The sequence below is a fragment of the Peromyscus eremicus genome, chromosome 22, assembly GCF_949786415.1.
Source record: "Peromyscus eremicus chromosome 22, PerEre_H2_v1, whole genome shotgun sequence".
NCBI lineage: Eukaryota > Metazoa > Chordata > Mammalia > Rodentia > Cricetidae > Peromyscus > Peromyscus eremicus.
Window position 1 is genome coordinate 26,502,851 of NC_081437.1, and position 21,020 is coordinate 26,523,870.

The following is a 21,020-nucleotide window of genomic DNA, read 5'->3' on the forward strand; positions in this document are numbered from 1 at the left end:
CACTAGTATGTGAAGAGATGTCCCAAAGTCAGAAGCTGCAAGAGAGCAAGTCATTGTCTGCAATCCATGTGTGGGCTCTCCTCAGGACTCCATGAAGCCCTTCTGGACAGAGTCCAGTTGGAGAGGCCTGGCCAGCTGGTATAGCAGCTAGCCTTTATTGTTGGCTAGATGTGAGACATGTCCAGCGAACCATCTGACAACCAGCCAATGTGCTTTAATTGGTGCCAGCTGGGTGCCCTGTCCACGAAGTATTACCTCAGAAGTGGACCACCATAAGCACAGTGACAGGAAAGAGCCGTGGGCACATGTGACACAGTCCGGAGGGCATGTTGGCTCAAGTCAGCAGATCTTACCCATCAGTGTGAAATCAACTTAGCCAAGGAGTGTTTGTAAGAACCAGTTCCTACCTTGAGAAATGCTACTCTGTTGAGTCTAGGTTGGTTGTTCCGAAAACTAGATTTTTTTTTTTTTTTGGGTAAGCACTTTTGGTCCTTCTATTGGAATGACCTATGTTTGATAGATGTCTGGTATTGTGGTTTGTATGTGGATAAATCTATATCTATATCTATATCTGTCTATCTATCTATCTATCTATCTATCTATCTATCTATCTATCTATCTATTCTTTTTCTAAACTCACTTAAAACTCCTTACCTATTCCTTGAACACTTTTACTATAGGACCACTCTACAGTGAGGATGGTACCTGAGCTTCCTACTTAGTTCTTTTGCATGGTCAATGCACACCCTGGAGTATCTGCAGTGAGGGATTGTGGGTACCTCTCTGGGAAGGGCTCATGGAGATCTCTTCTGGTGAATGGGAGGGTGCTGTAGAAACTGAGATGAGGCTCCTGGAAATAGCTACAGCCTCCAGGCCACCTCAGGTGCTAATGAGTTTTGTCACTAACTGGCGAAATAGACACACGACATCTAAGATACACATTAGCAATCCATTTTTTTTTTCATGCAGAAAATGCTGGAGGATTCAGGGAGAGGTCAGTGGATCTAGTTCTCCTGCATCAGCAGCTTGAACCTTTGCAGACCTCTCCTCACCTGTTCTTCGGCTTTGCACCCCGCCCCCATTTACTAGAGTCCCTTCCTTCCTTTCACTACTACTTCTGAGTCCCAGGAGTATGCCCCTGTTCTGGGTGCCCACCACAAGCTCATCAGAAGGTTGGTTTTGTCGCGACAACAGCAAATGTTTCTGTACACATTTCACAGAATTTACTGTATCCTCTGTCTAAGAGGTTTGGCTCGGGAACAAAGGCAGGAAATGTTTATGGAGTGCTGATCATGTGACCTCCTTATTCTCTCCTTAGCTCTTCCTCTGAGCAAAGGTTTATTCCCACTTACCTTCTAAGGGAAAAAAAAAATTAAGAGGGTGCTTATAAGGTTAATGACTTAGATTCCTATCAGCACCAGAACAAAAAAATTCAGACACAGATGATTCATCCAAAATGTAGGATAAAAGGCTCATTCTTCACACCTTGATGCTTATAGGCTGAACAAAGACAAAGCATGAAGAGAACCTGGGTGTGTAGTGTGAACATGTCTGTGTGTGAGCGTGTGTGCACGTGCGATGTGTGTGCGTGCGGGGTGTGTGTGTGTGTGTGTGTGTGTGTGTGTGTGTGTAAATTTGGAATGCAAAGAATGATAAGCAATGTTCTTCTGCCCAAGTGAGACTTTCCCCCACTCCTCCCTGCCTTCCCTTTCAACTTCTAGATCTTTTACAAATTACTGTTTGTGCAGTCCTCCCCTCATCTCAGCCCAGACACTGCCTCTGCCAGCAGCCCTGCCCAGGTCTAGGTCAGCTGTCTTCTTGAGTGCTTCCAGAGGATTCACTCCTAGCTTGTTGTTGGGCATCGCACTGTGACTGCAGTTGTTTATTTACTCGTGTGCATACACTCTTGGGCTATGATCTCCATAAGGGCTGGCAGCAGGATTGTCGTGTTCTCTGTCACAGCCCCAGTGAGGAGTAATGAATATTTGTTAAAAGAGTGAATAAACAGCATGGGGAGGAGAAACAAATGGCAGCCACGGAGTCCTGGTGTCTCATGTGGGAAGATAGATGCTCTCTGTGTCTTGTGTGGGAGCAAGCATCTGCAAGCCTCTGCTGGGAAAGACACTGATTCATTTACATTCCTTACCAGGTACCTAGTATTTATTTGCCTTATCCCATTTCATCTGATTAGCTAATTCTAAGGCTTAATGGAGAAGGTAACCAGAGTTTAAGATGGACCTCAAAAGGTTGGTTATGCATAGAAGGCGGGGCATGGCTTCTACTTCTTAGAAGGCAGATTGAACTTGATCTTATCATGTGACAGTGTACCAGATAACTGTGTGTCCAGAGGACGGAGGAAACCATGCAAATGAAATCTGAAGGCTTTCCATGTACCCTTTGCTTCCAGACACAGAAGCTGTTAAGATTACCCATTCTTCAATCAAAAGTAACCACAAGGATCACATGATCTTATGCTCTATGCTGGCTTGACCTATCCTTCCTTCCTGTGACTTCCATGAGATTTGTGCATGGCTCCTTTATTTACCTTGGAAACATCCTTTATGTATGAACATTCTTCTTACTGCATGGGTGATATTCTCTTAATCGTCCAGGAAGATGATGGTGAATTTTAATTGTCAACTTGGCAGGATATGGAATCTCCTGGGCAGGGGATCTCAATGGTGGTTGTCTAGAGTAGGTTAGCCTGTGAGCTTGCCTGTGTGGAATGATCTTGATTATGTTAATAGAAGTGGTAAGACCCACCTTCTGTGGGGAGCATCATTCCCTAGTCAAAGGATCCTGGAGTGTGTAAGAGTGGGAAAAGGGAGATGAACAATAGTATGCTTATATTCATTGCTCTCTGCTTTCCGGTGTGGTTGCAATGTGTCAGCTTGACCTCTTCACCATGAAGGACTATACTTTGAGCTGTGTGCTAAAGTAAACCCCTTCTCCTTTGACTTATTTTGTTGGACTATTTTATCACAGCAACAGGAAAAGAAATGAAGACAGTCCAGATTGCTATAATGAGTTATTATGGACACCACAGATTATAAACTCATGAACAACAGAGACGCACTGTTTACAGTTTTAGAATCTTGAAGTCCAAGATCAAGCTTACCAGCATGGCTGGGTTCTGTGAGAGTTCTATTGTGAATCCATACTATTGTCTTCACCATGTCACTTCATATGGTATGAAGAAGGCTTGAAAGTTCAAGTTGTTCTTTAAAAGGGTATAGACATAATTTATGACAATCTCCCCTCATGACTTCATTACCTCCTAAAGGTCTAATTCTAAATCACAAAGGAGATTGGGAGTTCAAACACAAATGGTAGGGGTTACAAACATTCAGTCCACATTTTGTTTTTCATAAGGGGGTGTGAATGGTGACAAAGGGAGGATTGAGTCATGGAAGGATAGTAGACAAGATTATAGAATTGGTGATGTTGGCTACAAAGCCACTGATGAGCTGAAGCATTATTAATGCTGAAATTATAATGAAAGATGTGCCTCATAAATCCTGCTTTCTGTGTGTGCAGACAATTGGTGGAAGAATGTATGACAGGCAAAGAAATTATGTATTTTCCAAAGAAAGATAGGGCCCTGAGATAGGGCTGTGAGTTCTTTGTGTTATATTAAGGATGACGTCTGGCAGAATATTGTACCTGGACATAAAATAAGGAAAGATGAAGGATGATCTGTATGACATTCATGTGTGTATGTCAATCTACTATCAGTCATTGGGAGAGAAGCAGTCTGGTTTATCTCATAGAAAGAAAGACGCATTGTAATCCAGAGTAAGACCAACCCCTGGGGAAAAATTCGGTGTGTTCTAAAGACCATTAAAAACAAGTGTCTGAGAGTTTCCGTAGTGTTCCTATAAGTAAAAAAAAAAAAAAAAAAAAAAAAAAATGGAGCTGAAGATACACATGTCATCTTTCAATAAAGCTTTATCTGTTTACTTCTTTGTTGGTACACTGTAGCCATTGGAGAAGCAATCCTGTAGGACTCTGATTCTGGCATGCCTTGTTTCATGAAAGGAGGTTGAAGTTGTAGCTTAAGGTGGATACCCATGCTTACTCACCAAAGCATCTCTGCAGCTCTGTTTCAACCCAGTGCTAAGGATGGAGAGGCAAATTGTAGATCGCTTTGTGGGCAGTTTCTTCTTGATTTTGAAGATATCTGTGTTTTCAGGATGGAAAAATTTCAATGAAAGAAAATTAGAAAAAAATGTGGGTTTGTCACACATTAAAGTGTATTCCACCCCTACCTCACCACTAGTCTTTGATTGCCTGAAAGTTAATGAAAATGTAATCTCTACCTGAGTTTTTAATACATAATTGCAGCCAGGACCATTCATATTGTCCTCATAATATAATTTTGGTTCTACAGAAAACCGTCCACATGGAGCCTTGAGCCAATCTGTTTTTCTTTCTTTTTTTGTTTTGTTTTTGTTTTTTTCAAGACAGGGTTTCTCTGTGTAGCTTTGGAGCCTTTCCTGGAACTCACTCTGTAGTAGCCCAGGCTGGCCTTGAACTCACAGAGATCCATCTGCCTCTGCCTCCCGAGTGCTGGGATTAAAGGCATGCACCACCACCGCCCGGCTAAATATGTGTAGCCCAGGCTGGCCTAGAACTTGTGATCCTCCTGCCTCCGCCTCCTTCAGCAAATCCTACCGGCATGCATCACCACAACCAGCCTGTTTTTCTTTCTTCTGGCTGATGATTGCTGTGGGATATTCTTCATACTGGGGCTTTTTATACAGGGTCCATGCTCAGGGGCTCTAGCATCTTTTGAACTTAGTCTTAAGTTTCCACTGACCAAATCCATTAAAGGGAAATGTCACATCTAGAAGGAAAAGTTCAGTTCAGGCCTCTATGAGAATAATTCTCACTAGACCTGAATTTGTGATGCTGGGGTAGGATGAATCATCATGGCTGTAATTACTGTAACCCACTTGGATTTTGTAGAAAAAGTACAAAGCCCACATATCCATTGCAGAATTAATCATCTGTCCTATCAGATCTTCCTGATTCCTTTTCCTCTAAATTACAGGCATTGAAACATCAGATGGGAAGCATCTAACACAGATGTCTAGGAAGTTGATGGCGGTGATAGACAGGAGTTAACCAGACAGAGGATGATTAGGTCTTTTTGGATAAAGTGCTTCTTCTTGGGTCCTGGTTGAAAAGATGTAGCTAGCAGGTTTTCCTGGACCACTTCCTGTGAAAAAGAGTTAATGTGCTGTGATTAAACTGGAAGCACTATACATACTCTATTATCCATTCCTCTATTTCCTTTTCTTTCTTCCATGCATTTTAATTCTTAAACGGAACCTTATAAAAATCTAGAAGTCTTGATCATAAACAAGCCTCATAGTAATTTTAAAAGTTGTCTCACCTCTAAATAACCAGATAATGGTAGCTTTCTCAAAGCCATACCCAGGTTGGTGCCTGGACCCTATATTCTAGCAGATCTCCTTTTGAAGCACAAACACTTGGTCTATTTGTGAGAGGCAGGGAAAAACATAGATACTGAGGATAGAGGAAAAAGTGAAATGATTTACAAATTCTTAGCATCTAGTAGCTCCTTCTTATTCCTAGACTTAAAGTTTTTTCTTAAAATATATATGTGCACGTGTGTGTGTTCGTGTTCTAGTGTGTGCACCTGTGTGTATTCATTGTGTGTGCAAATTCACATTTACAGGCCAGAGGACAACCCTGGGTATCACCCTAAGGAATGCCATTCAAGACAAGAACTCTTTTTAGTCTAGAACTCAGTAATTTGTCTAGGCTGACTAGCCAGTAAGCTCCAGAGATCCTCCTGGTTCTGTTTTCCCAGAATTGAGATTATCAGTGTGAGCCACCACACCTACATTTATATGTAGGTTCTGGGGATTAACTCAGGTTCTCATGTTCAGGAAATAAGTACTTTATTGACTGAGTCAACTCCCCAACTCAGGATATTCCAAGGCATTATCTGGAGATATAGCATATGTTAGTCTTGAGTCTGGGAACAGGGCAACTGATACACCAGTGTTTATACCACAGTGGAGCCATTGAAGATAGTGGTTCTTGTTCTCCTCTAGGTAGTGAGGTGTGCTTGATGGGGAGAGTAAGCTGGTACTTTGATAAGGAGGTTATGATTTTGTTGAACTGAGTGTTTCTTTTTAAATGGGGACAAAGTATATTAATGAGGAACTATGGATTTTTTAAAAAATCTCTTAAATGTTGCTGAGTGATTGTGTTGAATGAGAATGACTCTGCATGCTACCTCAACTCTGTGCTCCTCTCCCTGCATAATAGTATGAGATGTCCCTGCCTGCTATGAATCTTAACTGTCTGGACTCCCAGTGTGAAGAGGTTAGGATGCAAAACTAAAGGGAGTGGAGCTTTGGATGTGAATGGGTCTGCTGGACTTGTGTGTATCCTTGGGCAAGTGTGAACTGTGGGTTCCCATGTGAATACATTTACAACGTGTTTTGCAAGTGAAGGCCCATTCCTTTTTAAAGATAAAATTGCTTTTCTAAAACGGAAATGCTGAGTAAGTAGAAGGATGGCTCTGAGTTTTAGAAGGAGCCTTCCAGAAATTGGTGCAAGAAGCTTGCTAATGGTACTGAGAGGTGGAAAGGAAGATGCACAGACCATGCTGTGTTTTGCATTTCAATCTCTGCAGATCCTCGCTCCCTGCCTATGCATATTTAAAATTTCTTTCAATATATAAATAGGATAATTCTCTCTCCTCATCCCCACCAGAGTTCATTTAACAGGCACAAAAAAGAATTGTACATCCATAGGCCTATCTTTTCCTGTTTCCTGTTTTTACTATTTATTGGTTTTTCTCATTTTCTTTCTTTCTCTCTCTTTCCCCCCTGCTTCTATGTTGCTCTCCTAAGATTAAATTGTGTCTCAGGATTGACCAGGGGGAGAAATACAATTTCTTCTAAACAAGGACAGGCCTGAGGGAGGTGGTCTCTAGGCTTTCTTTGCTCTTTGGCACCAACCCAGATCTCCCAGAATCCAATTTGAATAGAAAGCTCTGGGCGTGAGGCAATCTGTGTTCTTGCAACCTACCCTTAGTGCAGTCTCCTATTATTGATGACAATTGCCCATTTTCTTCGTAAATGAAATTCTAGCACTATCCGTGTCCCAAAGGCACAACTGAAAGATTTCAAATTCTTTTATGGGAAGGACAGTGGGAAGGGACATAAGCTAGGATCTGGGGAAAGACATTCATAACACAAGCCAGGCAAGCTCTTCTTCCTTAAAAAAAAAAAAACCAAAACTTCAGAAAGCCTTAGTTCAGTAGAGTATCTTTGCCTTATGTGGATAGTGTGAATGGTTCAGCCATTCTGGAGTCGATTTGGACTCTCATATTTGTTTCGGGAAATCATACCTTCTTATTAAAAGCTTATTACCCCTAGATAGTAAGTATGGAATAGGATTTTGGTTGCTGAGCTTTTGAACTTTCATTCTATTTCTTTTGAGGCGGTTGTTGTTTGTTCTAGGCTCTGTAGAGAGTGGCTCAGAACATGGACTTAGGAGCTGAATTGCATGATATCATTTCCCTGCTCTGTCACTTCCCAGCGTATGTATAATTTTGAGCAAGTTACTAGACCTTCCTGTGCCTTGGTTTCTATACATGTAAAATGTGAACCACAGTAGAGTGGTATAGGGATTAAATGAGTTAATATTCTGGCCTCTTAGAACTGTGCTTGACAGCATGAGCACTATACAAATGCAAGCTCCTTTTATTCTAAGTCGCCATCACTGCTACCGTTGACATCTGGAAGGTGTGCTGAATAGCATGTCCTGCATGAAAATATGATAATGGCTCTTATGTTTGCAACTAGTATCTATTAATTAAGAAACCATCATTTGTGCTCTGTAATTATATTTATTAAACCCTAACTCCTATCATAACAATAATTAGTTCTTGCTAATTAAATTTATCAAATTCCCCCTGGATTCATATCTTAGGTAAATATTTAGTAGCCCTACACTAATTATTTTAATCAACATGGAGTGTATTTCAAATGACTACAAATAGTTCTAACTAATTAGATTGAGTACAAAATAATATCTTATGTAATAAATTTGCAGGTGTTAAAAAGAAGAGGAAAGAACCACAGGATAATGTCTTAGCGACCTAACCATTGTCTGACTTAACTGTGGCAGCATTTTTAAGGCCCTCTAATATACTAGAGGAAGTAGCTTTCAAAGGTTTACTATGACTATTTTGATTTGTGTTCTGCTGCCAATGTTTGGACCAAATACTGTGTATGACCCAACAACATGCTCTCTGATTTGCAGTTGGATCCACTCATACCAGTAATTGGTGCAAGATCAAGAAGCCATCCACAGCATTGCCAAGTTTGCAGCCATAAACGCAGAGAGATAGATCTCTGTTTCAAAAGAGCTTGAAGGTATAAAAGTATCACTTCTTGGTTCTGGCCTCTGCAGATTTGATTTCCACATCCTTAGACCATACTTTGTCCATTATACTCATGCTAAGAAGTACTCCTACCTTCCCTGTTTATGCAGCATCTTCATAACAAAGAGAACGAATCCTTGAATTACCAATGACTGATTGGCATCCTGTTGCTTGAAAACTGCGAAATCAATGCATCATATTTTTCTGATAAAAATGTCTCTGACCCACCTTTACAAAGACATGCGTGTTGCTTGGTAGCTGGTCCCCTGTGGCTGATGCACACTGTCCATACACTTCTCCTTTCCTATGTTGATTGTTAGGGCTGGTTTGTGAGATGCAAGACTCTGGTACACAGTGGTCAATCTCTAGCCACATTCACAGGGCTATCTGTGGCCAGGTATTGTGATAGACTGTCCTTTGAGCCAAGCCACTGCATGTTGAGGAGTTCAGCTATGTCATTTTACAAAAGGAGAATTCCATCTGGACTTGTTGACTGTTCATACCCCTCATGGAGGGGTGCGGTCATGAGACCCTCATCTGAGTATCTTGCGTCTCTAAACCACCTGTTTTATGTGACTCGTCTTAATGACATGTGTACACAGTTCAAGGAAGAGTGGTGGAGGGGCACTCTATCTATGCACTTATGGGGAAACTCATGCCTGTTGGGTAAGAGTTTTTCAGGTGTGGCCTGTCGAGGGAGGAATGCCCACACTTCTGTAAGTATCCCCTCAGTATGTTCTGTAAGGAAGCCCAGTGAAGTCTCTGGTTCCTCAGAATGAATTTGGGTGGAATCATGCCTCAGTTTGTCTTTGGGGACCTTAAGAGGTATAGATGTTGCTGACGTCCCTGTGCAAGGAATTTTACCAGTATCTGGATTATGGTTGTTTATGGTAAAGCTTGGTAGAACAACTGTCTATGCCTGGAATCAGACTTAGTTTACAAGCCACATCCACAGACTATTCAGTGGGTGGATGAACTTGAATCTGCATTTGCAGCTGGATGTTGGGTTTACATTCTTCTTAACTGCCATCTGGGAGATAAAGGAATAAAATGATCATGACAATCGGAGTATTGGCAGTTGGATTACATTATAATAAAATCGTTCCATTTCAGGAATAAAGATGGAGGCTAAAATATCAAGCCATCCAGTTAAATGAAAAGAAAATCTTTTCAAAGTTGTCTCCATCCCTTTCTTGTAAATGACAGGTGAATAATCACTCACAAGCAGCCAGCAGTGGATGCCCATGGTGTGGTGTCCAAGATCACCCCAGGCAATCCTGGCTTTCATTTTCACCAACTGGCTGTTGAAAATGTCGCTGCTTCTTTACAGCCTATAAACTACATTCTATTTTTATGATAAAGTCTCCAGTGGGCAAGGGAGACACATTTGACAGTGGATCTGCACTTGGGTCTCTCTGAGATGTGCACACGCGCATGAGAATTACAGAAAACGTATAAGCTTTATTTCCCCATCTCATTAAGCTGTCATCTACTTTCAGTGCCGATCTATCTCTTGTTTTGAATATTGCTTCCCTCCCTCCTGGCTCTCCTTGGAGTATTTGTGATCTCATGCAGCCACCTTTATGATAGATGAATCATTCCTATGGCAACTGCAGTCATCATGAATCCTTAGAATGAGCTGGCAGGAAGGAAAAGTCTCCACAAGAACAGAGATTCAAGGGTGTCATGGGGTAGTAAGGAAAACTGGGAATACCAAAATGATGACGTTAGGAACAGACTGTGTGGAGCTGGCAAGGGTAAGATGACAGACATCTAGAATAGCCTGCCTTCACACAACACGACACAGAAATGAATAAACACACACTTGCTATGGGTCTTCTGAAGTCAAATACACCTTATAAAAGAATCATTACGTATTCTACATATGAACCAATCTTCTAGAACATGGCGTCTAAGATTTGGGGACCCTGTCTGCATCTGGGCTCAGGAAATGTTATCACTGAAGATCTCATTCTCTTGGTTCCACTTCTGCTTTAGGGAATGTAACAGTGCTATGTGGGGGTTCTCTGGCAGCTGAATGTTAACTGCAATAGCTGAGTGAAAGCTTCTTGGAGATGGTCCCTTAAGTAGTGGAATTAGTGCAACTCGGCTCTGAGTTCAATAACATCTGCCTATATTATTTAAATAATTATGCCTGATAGGTGAGCCATACCACTCATTTTAACTAAGAGAAAGCTTTAAGAATGGATCTAAATCAGGGCTGATATACATGTAGCTAGCTTTCTTCCTTGTGGTTCCCATTTGTGCCCTTCATTTACCTGTTCTGATCCGTTGGTTCTGAAGAATCAGTATTGGCAGTGCCATGCGTGAAGATTGCTCCCATTTTATCACTACCAAAATACGTCCACAAAATCATGTTAAAAGAAGGAAATGACTTATTTTATGCTTTGAATAAGAAGAATGCTTGAATCTTTTAAAAGAAGACCCTGCACATGTGTGCACTAAAAGGAAGCAGGGTGGATGCTTTCTATGCCTGGCACAAGAGTCCCCTGAGAGAGGCCATCCCTCAGCATGCCTTTCATCCTCTTTTCTATTAATTGGTTACATCAAAGAGATCCAAAGTCTGTGGCAGACTGGAAGCAGAGAACTACCCTACCTCAGCATATTACTCCTCAAACTAAGAAGGGTAGAATTAAAACATTCACTTTCCTGTGCATGGCTCAATGGCACATACCCTGAACATTGCTCCAAGGTTTCCTGCATCACTAAGTCCAATGCATTTTCTTAGTTTGATTCTGTTTTACTTTGTATGAGTGGTTTTTTTTTTCTTTCACACGTATGTATATGTATGCCTTCTACCCACAAGGCAGAAGAGGGAATCAGATCCCCTGGAACTGAAATCGTGGATGATTGCGAGTCACTATGTGGGTCCTGGGAATTGAATTTGGGTTCTCTGCAAGAGCAACAAGTGCTCTAAACCAGTGAGCCATCTTTTTAGCCTTGATTGTGTATTCTTAAGTCCCCAACTTGCTGCAGAGTTTAGCATAATTGACCACGTATGTTTTTATTCCCTTGGCTCTCCCATTCATATAGTTTTTAAGGATTTTCTCTTGGCTAATCCTAGTATACTTTGTTGGACATTTTCAGTGTTAATTTTAAATCACGTTTAAAATTATTTACCTGTTTTAAGGAATTTGATAATATTCCCTCTCTGTGCTGTCTGTCACGGTACCTGTGGTCCAAATGTGTCTGTTAAGTGCTTAGAAGCAGAAGGCAGGTATCTGAATTGAGATATGCTCTAAGCAGAATATGTATAGAAGATTTTAAACACATACATAAACAACAACAACAAAAGAAATGAAATTATTTAAACTTTTCTGTGTTGGCTACATGTAAATTGATAATGTTTTGATTACATTGGAGGTAAACTTGGTAAATAAAATCAATAATTAAAATAAATATTCTGTGTTCAGATTGGACAGTATTGACCTGTGCAATGGATAAACCCAGTTCAGACCTTTCCTTTTGGCGTTAGATAATGTAACCAATTGCTACCTCACCCCTTCTATTAGGCTATCATTCATGCACTTAAGCTCAGCAAAATGAAATGTGAACTGTCTCCTCTTAAATCCAATCCTATTTCAGTGACTGATCCCACCATCATTTTCATTTATTTCTCCTTCTCCACATAGCATCCTCCTTTCAGAACTCCTGTTGCTGAATATACAGATGAGAATATCGATGAATCCTATGCTAGTCCTTCTCATGTGAACACCAGTAGCTTGGTGAGCATGCTTCCTTATAAAACAGCCTGTTTCAATTGTGAATAGCTCTGTTGTTAAAAAAAAAAATTCTGAATACATTGAATTTGACTTAGAATGTCTATTCAGGTTTTAATTCTGTCTTCTGAAGGCATCCCAAACAAATTTTATTCCATTTCTGTTTGAGAAGGTTCTTAATATCTTGCCTTTTCTGATGCTTTTTCTTTAACATGTTCCTTCTTAAACATACCTTGTTCCATTGACATGGTTTCTTATTACTCATTTTAAGTGCTCATCTTTGTGCATAATACATTTTTTGCCTATTGAAAAGTAGACGGCCTACCAATTCCAATATTCCAGTCACAGACAGGAAAGGGATTCCTGGCTGCTTTTAGTTTTGTGCCACTGTTGGTGTCATTTGAGTATATCTGTGTATTTGGGAGTTGTGATGGCTAATCTTGGTTGTTAACTTGCTAACTTGGTTGTAACTTGGTTGTTAACACCTGGGAAGAAGGACCCTCCAATGAGGAATTGCCTCTACCAGATCAGCATGTAGGCATTTCTGTAAGGCATTTTTCTGGAGGGTTAATTGATGGAGGAGGGTGCAGTCCACTGTGAGCAGTGCCGCTCCTAAGTAGGTATTTCTGAGTTGTATAAGGAAGTTAGGTGAGTAATCCAAGGGAAGCAAGCCAGTAAGCATGCTCTTCTGTGATCTCTGTTCCCAGTTTCTGCCTCAAGTTTTTGACTAAACTTCTCTAGTTGATGGACTGTAGTCTGCAAGCCAAATAAAGCCATTCTCCCTTCAAGTTATTTTTGGTTATGGTTTTTATCACACTGATAGGAAGAAAAAACTATCAGAACAGAATTCATATAAAATATAATGCATTATATAATATTCTTTATATAAGTATATTATGAAAATCCACAGCATCATGCTATATAATGTAGCTAAGCCATGCCTTACCAATGCTATGTTTAGATCACATATTTGTATTTTGTGATGACATTTGTAGCTTTGTTTATTGCACAAAGAAGTCTATTTAGACACTGGATTCTGATTCTTTCATTCACTGTATTTCCTTTCATTCAGTTTGATGCCATGAAATGTTGCTTAGTAATCCTATATTTTTCACACAAAGTATGAAAATAAATCATAAAAATATAAAGGATAGGATGAAAGTCATATTTAGGGGCCGGAAAGATGGCTCAGCGGTTAAGAGCACTGACTGCTCCTCCACAGGACCCAGGTTCAATTCCCAGCTCACATGGCAGCCTACAAGTATCTGTAACACCAGTTCTGTGGCAAAACACCAATGCACATAAAAAAATTTTTTTAAAAAGTTATATTTAATTTATGTCTTAACCATTTTTTTTTAAATTATGTCTTGTGTGTTTATGTGCACACATAGATGCCATAGTACCCAAGACCAAGTCAGATGCCAGCTTATGGGAATTCATTCCCTCATTTCAAGATTGAATGAAGTGTAGATGCTGGGCAAGAAGCACCTTTCTCCATGAAGCCATCTCACTGGCCCCATACTACTACATTTAAGACAGCAAAAATGAGAAATAATTTTAGACATTTGTGAGGTTTGCCACCCCCTTTGAGAAAAGGTGCTGGCTTCTGGTAATTGATGCTTTCTCTATAGGGTCTTTTCAATTATACATTATTGATTCAATGATTTATTATGGACCTTTCCTAGAGATTGATGTCAAAAGGATCTACTTATTCTTCAACCTAGAATAATACTTTCTCTATGTTTTCCTTACATTCTCTGGGATTGAAAATGGTTCCTACAATTATACCTTTGGGTTTCCTCTTTTCTTAGAGTCTCCTAATTTCCTTCTTTTTAATACCTATATGCTTTATTGTCCAAAGATCACTTCAGTTTGTATTACTACCATAGGTAATTGCATTTTTAATTTATTCATTCCGTAAAAGTTTTTTTTGTGTAAAGAATGTATTAAGTTTTACTTTAAAGGCTTGAGAAACAAGTTTGATCAAATGTATTAAACTCATGTCTCCAAGAAATTCCCAATCTAGACATTAAGAACAGACTTAAGACACATATCTTGACAGCAGCATGTGATAAAAGCTGTAAAAGAAAGGTCAGGAAAATAGGGCAAGAATTGGGAAGGGGCATTCAAGAAGGTTTGAGAGGCTGGCCTGACTGACTCATAACTGTAATCTTAGCACTCCAGAGACTAAGACAGGAGGATTGCTGTAAGTTTGAGATCAGCTTGACCTACATAGTTGGTTCTAGGATAGCCTTCCCTACAGAGTGATCAACCAGTCAGTCAATCAACCAATCAGTTAATCAATCAACCAATCAATCATCCAACCAATAATAAATAAATGAAGGCATTCTAGACAATTTAATAACATATAAATCAGTGGAAGTTAAAAATGCCCTTGGGTTTGTATTTGCATATATTTCAAGTGCATCACAGTGCTTGTGGAGGCAGGAGATAGGACTGGGGTCAGGATGTCAATGTCATGCTTACTCATTCATAAATTTGGACTTTGTTATAGGTGATGAGGACTGATGGAGGGAGTTGGAGCAGCGTTATTACATAGTGAGATTTACATCTTCAAGGGTACATGCATTTCAGCTAATGTTGCTAAAGCCTTCATTGCTTGGGCTTTGAGGATGCAGTGCCTGATACCTGTGGGCCTTGCAAAGGCCCACTCCCTACTTAGAACATGGGAAAGAAGGAATATCAACTTCATAATTAGAAAGTTGTCAAATCAAAAATAGGAATTATTAGGAGGTTATGTGGCAGAGTGTGTCACATGTGTAAGGCCCTGGGTTCAACCCATGCAACAACACGTACAATAATAATCATAATAATGAATAAAATAGATGTTAATTAAATTTCTGCCAATCATAGAAGTTTTGCAAGTATATTAACTGTTTGTCTGTAGATTAGCTCTTAGTTTCCCTCAAATTAGATGAATGTTGAACTGAGTAGGAAGGGTTTGTAGAGCACACACCACAAATGCCTATCTTTCTTGCTCTCTTCTCTGGGTTGGTACTGTGTCTTTAGATAAATATAAGGAAAGCTCTATGGTATCCCTGGCCATTCTCTGGGAATTCAGGGTCTTATGATAATTTTAAGGACTATTCCCCAGTCCAGTAATTATAATGGCCACTCTCATTAACCAAAACTACACACTGGTAGAAAGTCAATGTTTCTTCTCTCTTTGCATGAGAGTGCTTTTGGACCACTGGTCTGGGCAAAAGGAGAGGTTTGGCTTCTTTTGTGTTCACATCTGTGAAATTTATGTTTTTTATGTTTTTGCCACGTATCAGCTGTCCCTGGAGTTGGAGTGGAGCGGGGGTGGAGGAAGGGAAGGGTGGAGGAGGGAAAACTCATGAAAAAATGGCAATTTAGAAAAGCATTAGACACAGCGTTGGGAAACAACATAGAAAGAAAACAAATACATCCTAGCAACTAATTAAAATTGAGAACGAGGGAATGAAAGCCTTTCCAGTGACTTGTACTTTGTGTGACATGTTAAGGTGGTGCCTCAAAGGGGACAAAGCTCTGCATTTATTTGTTCAAGAAGTATTAAGTGCATACTTTACTTTTATATCCATATGAATAAGACATTTGCAATCTGTGAACAGCTCACATTCCATTGGGGAGAGTAGTAAACAAACAATTAGAATGCGTTGTGGTAAGAATACTAACAACATCGTGCCTTGGAAATTACAGGAGCTAGAAGGAGGAGCCCATGTGGCTCCTGTGAAGGAGTATGTGACAACCTTTGAAAATCCAGACTCCAGTCTGGACCGATCTTGGTGGGTAAGTACTGACTGTGTTATCTGTGATGTGAAAAGTGGGTTAGGCCGGGCGGTGGTGGCGCACGCCTTTAATCCCAGCACTCGGGAGGCAGAGCCAGGCGGATCTCTGTGAGTTCGAGGCCAGCCTGGGCTACCAAGTGAGTTCCAGGAAAGGCGCAAAGCTACACAGAGAGACCCTGTCTCGAAAAACAAAAACAAAAACAAAAACAAAAAAAAAAAAAAAAGAAAAGTGGGTTAGTTTAGTAGAGTTAAAAGAATAAGGAAAAGGTATGCTTCGGTGCAGGAGTTTAGACTTACTAGTTGATTGGTACAGTGGTACACCATGTAATATTTCAGTCACTGAAAAACTGCATATTAGACTGTGTTCCCATGCCATTGTCATGACCCTGAGAAATTCTTACCTCCTAGTAATGTTGCTGTCAATCATTGTATCATGATAAAATTCTCGGATACTGCTGATGATGCGGGTGTAAACAGACTTACTCTGCTGATGGTCTTATAAAAGCCTGGCTCATACAATAATGGACAGTAAGTAACACTTAATAATGTCAATAAGCAACTACATTACTGGTTGATGTAGTTACTAGACCATTCGTTATTACTTTAGAGTCTATTCTAATTATTTTTGAAGAGGTTTGCTATACAACAGCAATATGTCATCCCTCCAGCAGCCTCACAGATGTCCTGTCTGTTGAGTCTCTTTGGTGCATCATTTTCTGCTATGTTTGATTTAATCTTTAATCTCATGTTGTTTTGCTCATCATCTTCCTAGTAGTCATCAGCTACTAAGTGTTATGTTGTACACAAAATGACAAAATTATCAAAGGATGCATTCCTCAGAACATATTCTGACTATAAGCAGCCTGGGATGAAGGAGGTCATCTGGGATAAATTGCCCCGAAGAAGGTTAACTCTTTGTTTGACATTTATAGGGTGGGAAATGCAGGCATAGGAACGGAGTTAGGGTACTAGAGGAGAATCTCCAGTATCTTCCCACCTTCTCATGATGTCATGTGAATTTATTTCAAACTGTCCATAGTTATATTTTTAATACAACTTAAAACTAGATTCCAAACACATTACTACTACCCCTGCCCCAAACTTAAGAAGATCAAAGGAAAACCCTAATAGGAACTTTGATTTTCAAGTATATCTAGTTTGTAAATCCAAACTTCAGTAATCTAACTTCCTCGTGCCAACTTCTATTTACCACCATTAATATCGATCGGGAGAGGAATCCTGGCCGATTTGCAAAGGGAAAGAAAATGAGACAATTTGTAAGACTTAGAACCAGGAAAATCATTTCCAGTTATTCTCATATGTCACATAAAAATGCAGCTGACAAACATCAAATAATCAAAGCATGAAAATATGCAATCATTTATTGTATTTAATAATTGCTTTTAGTAGTCACTACAAACTAGGCCGGGTAATTGTTACTTTTTCTGCATCACGGATGAAAGAAGTGTGGCTCCCCAAAAAGCAAACTAAAGGAACAAAAGAAAACCCAGGTTATGCATTGGCACAGTTAAGAGACAAGACTGGGCTGGGTGTGGCGCTCCTGCCATGGTGTCTATAGCTTTTCTGGGGAGAAAGGCCAGTCATATATCTCTGTTGATTTCATGAGCTTGAAGGAGAAGCTTAACCCATCAGGGTGAGAGAAATGTTTTCTAGGGGGAACTGGATAAGATGAATATTATATTCAGTCATTGTAAATAGGGGGAACTCAGGTAAAAATCAAGTAAGATGCAAAAGGGTTAATTATAACCCCCAATACAAAAGCTAATACATGCCATAAATGGTTTCTTTATTTCAATCTTCATGACACTCAGCAAGGTAAGTAATAGCATTCATATTTTATAGATGAGAAATTGAGGTAGAGAGAAGTTAATAAATTATCTAGGTTGACAGTGAAAATTCACCTGAGTTGTCTCTTTCATTCTTGGTGTTATGCCTGGAACAGCGAACATCCTCAATAAATATTTTTGAATGAATGAAGTAATAGAGTGGTCTGATTCATATGTGCCTGATTCTAAAGGTCAGTTTTGTTCTATGTCTTACTCTTTATAAGTAAATGTATTGCTGTCTTCTTTCATAGAGAAAATGTCTCTCATAGGCATCTAAGATAAAAATTAAGGTGCATTAAGTCGAATGATGAAGATGTCTCAGTGGGTAAAGTGCTTTCTACAGAAAGACACGAGTTTGGATCTCCAGCACCCATGTAAAAACTGGGTGCAGAAGAAAATGTCTGTAATCCCAGTGCTGAGGGGCCAAGACAGAGGTATCCTAGGGCCTCAGTGGCTAGGTCGTCTAGCCTAGACAGCAAGCTCCAGATTCAATGAGCGACCATATTTCAGAAAATAAAGTAGACAGCACTAGACAATGCCTGACATTCATTGCTCATCTCCACATGTACATGTGAACACACAAGCGCACACTGTATACATACACTCACAATAAAAACGTACATGACGATTTCAGATGATCTGCTATGTAAAGTGAGAAAAAATAGATTATAAAAGGCTCTCCACAGAGGCACTCAGAGTAGCCAGATCTGGGCTCCACTCGTCTTTCACGAGCCAACTGCCTTGTCTAAATACGGGTAGGGTTTTAAGCTGGTCCGTTTAAACCATTTGAGCATCCTTCTCTATGGCTCCTCGCACTCCACTGCCTCTCACTCTGGAATTTCTCCCTAAGTCTCCAGGCTCTTGGCGAAAACTATTCAAACAAATGCACCTGCAGAGATCATAGACAGCTTCAAGAAGACTGTTATTTTTAACAAGGATCAAATAAATATAATTCCTCCTATCAAAGGAAGGACAAAAGGACTGCTCACTTATCGTGGATAGAACAGAGACAGGAATGAAATGCCCTTGCCGTAATCATGGGCTCTCAAAGAAAGCTTTAAAAGGAAGGTAAAACAGGACCCTTTGTCTAGAGGGAAGTTTACTTCCATATCCTCAGGCCAAAGACAAACTCACAAACTAACAGCAAAGGAAAGAGGAGCAGGGAGGTAATGTCACTATAAGTGGCTCATCATGCTTCTCATTTATCTCGTCCCTCCTGCTAGGCTGTCGTGGAGGTAACCCTGATTCTTACTGGTGTCTGCTAAGGTTTTTCAAATCAATTATTGTAAAGGATATGTATATGTATACACATATACCTACATACGTATGTTGCCAGGGGATAAAGAGGCCAGTACTTTGGGAAGGCTTATCTGCAGGTGAATACAAGGCAAGAAGAAGTAGAAGAAAGGGATGGATATATATATATATATATATATATATATATATATATATATATATATATATATATATATTACACACACACACACAAGGGAATACAAGGCATGGGGTAAAGTCAAAGTATACAATTATGCTTTCTTGTAAGCCTTTGGCCTAACACTTCTGTTATAAACGTGTGTGATAGTCTCCTATGTTTGAACACTTTGTCCCAGCTATTGGCACTATTTGGGGGAGGTTATGGAACCCTTAGAAAGTGGGATGACATCTGGAGAAGATGCTGGAATGTTTGCCTTGAACATACAGTTCAGCCTGCTGCCTTCTTGCGCTCCCTGTTTCCTCATCAGTACCATGTAACAAGGACCTGCTTAGCACATCGTCTGCTACAGACCACGCCCTTCTATCCATGCCTTTCACACCACGACAGACTATCCATGCGTCGAAATGGATCTTCGCTCCCTTAAATTGTTCCTATCAGATATTCTTTCACAGCGATGGCAAAAAGTGACTAGTACCATTGTGTCCTGCACATGCTTTGCACTGTCACCCATCTCCAAGAGTATGGAAGCACAGCCTACTTTGAGGTCATGAATCGGGTACTCTCTGGATAGGAAAAAAAAAAAAAAAGCATCACTGCAATCTGGTGTTTGTATAGAAAGCACAGCAGCAGAGACAGAGAGGGAGGGAGGCTCACATCAGAACACCTGCTCCAAGACGCCACCTGAGAAACAGCCGAGCACTCACAGGATGGAAACATCTGTGCACAGCTCCAGATTCTAAGAGCCTCAAATCGCAGGAGAGAGGAAACTGGAGTGAGGAGTAGGGCAAGGGGGAATCGGACTAAAAGGAAGTAAGAAATTCAATGATTCAGATAATGTGGAAGGAGGTGCTGAGAATAAAGATGTCGGTAGAGGTAAAGGGAAAGGGCTGCGGACATACTGTTCATAAGTAGACAGCTTTGAGTACAAATGATGAATATGGCACTTCTAGAGGACTCTGTGCTCTCTGACACAATCAGACTGAGCATAGAAAGCCACAGGCTACAGCTGGATGCTCAGGTAATCCAAAGCCATAGAATATGAGCAATTTGAAAGCAGCCAGGTCTCTGGCCAGTGGATGTGCTGTGGCCACTGTCCACATGCCAGGTCTTTGCAGCATTTACAGTATCAATGGTTTCTCACTTGATACTTCTTTGGCTTCTATAACTCTGCTCACCCTAGGTTTTCCCATTCTTTTTCCACTTCTCTGAAGCATCTTTTTCAAGTTTTACTTTATCTCTACACCTACAGGAATCACTATTGGGTCTGTTGTTATATATTTAATTTGGGACTTTGCTTGGGATTACTTTTAAATGAATCCCAAAATGCTTATATGGGTAGGAGGTCTAGAAAGAAAATTTAAAAGGAATTCTAGTCTAAACTACAGCCATTTCATTCACAAGTCTGCTCTGCATGCTTGTTGTGAGCATTTGGTCTTGAGGATGGGGTTGTACAATGGGCTGGCCATTTGTGTTGAATTTTGAAAGTTGCATAGGTGTTTACCAAGTGAAACAAACATGTGACCCCTTTAGAAGAAGGATTTTGGGAGTTTGGCATCTGGTTTGAGTATAGGGAGTATGTTATGTATAGGAAGGCCAGAGACCTGTAACACAGAGTGAAGCTGGGTTTTTGTGCTTGGCTATAAAGTTTCTACAGATTATGATAAAGGAATGTGTTCTGGAGAACCGGTTGTTTCAAAGCATGTTGGTCCTTCTACAGATACTTGGTCTATATACTTTATGATGGACACAGACTACTTCATTGCTGCTCAAAAGGGG

At 40.2% G+C, this 21,020-nt stretch overlaps 2 long non-coding RNA genes across 2 annotated transcripts in view; one reads left to right on the forward strand and one right to left on the reverse strand.

Annotated features, from left to right (window-relative positions):
* Positions 1 to 4,066: 4,066 nt before the first annotated feature.
* Positions 4,067 to 9,963, reverse strand: LOC131897469 (uncharacterized). Its single transcript, XR_009375702.1, has 3 exons — positions 9,654 to 9,963; positions 8,660 to 9,461; positions 4,067 to 4,180 (listed from the first exon to the last, which is right to left on the reverse strand). It is a non-coding gene; the product is annotated as an uncharacterized LOC131897469 (long non-coding RNA).
* A 101-nt stretch (positions 9,964 to 10,064) lies between these two features.
* LOC131897470 (uncharacterized) overlaps positions 10,065 to 21,020 on the forward strand; it is a 46,405-nt gene continuing 35,449 nt past the window's right edge. Inside the window, exons 1-2 of the long non-coding RNA XR_009375703.1 lie at positions 10,065 to 10,188; positions 15,874 to 15,963. This is a non-coding gene — a long non-coding RNA (uncharacterized LOC131897470). The remainder of the gene's footprint in view (positions 10,189 to 15,873; positions 15,964 to 21,020) is intronic.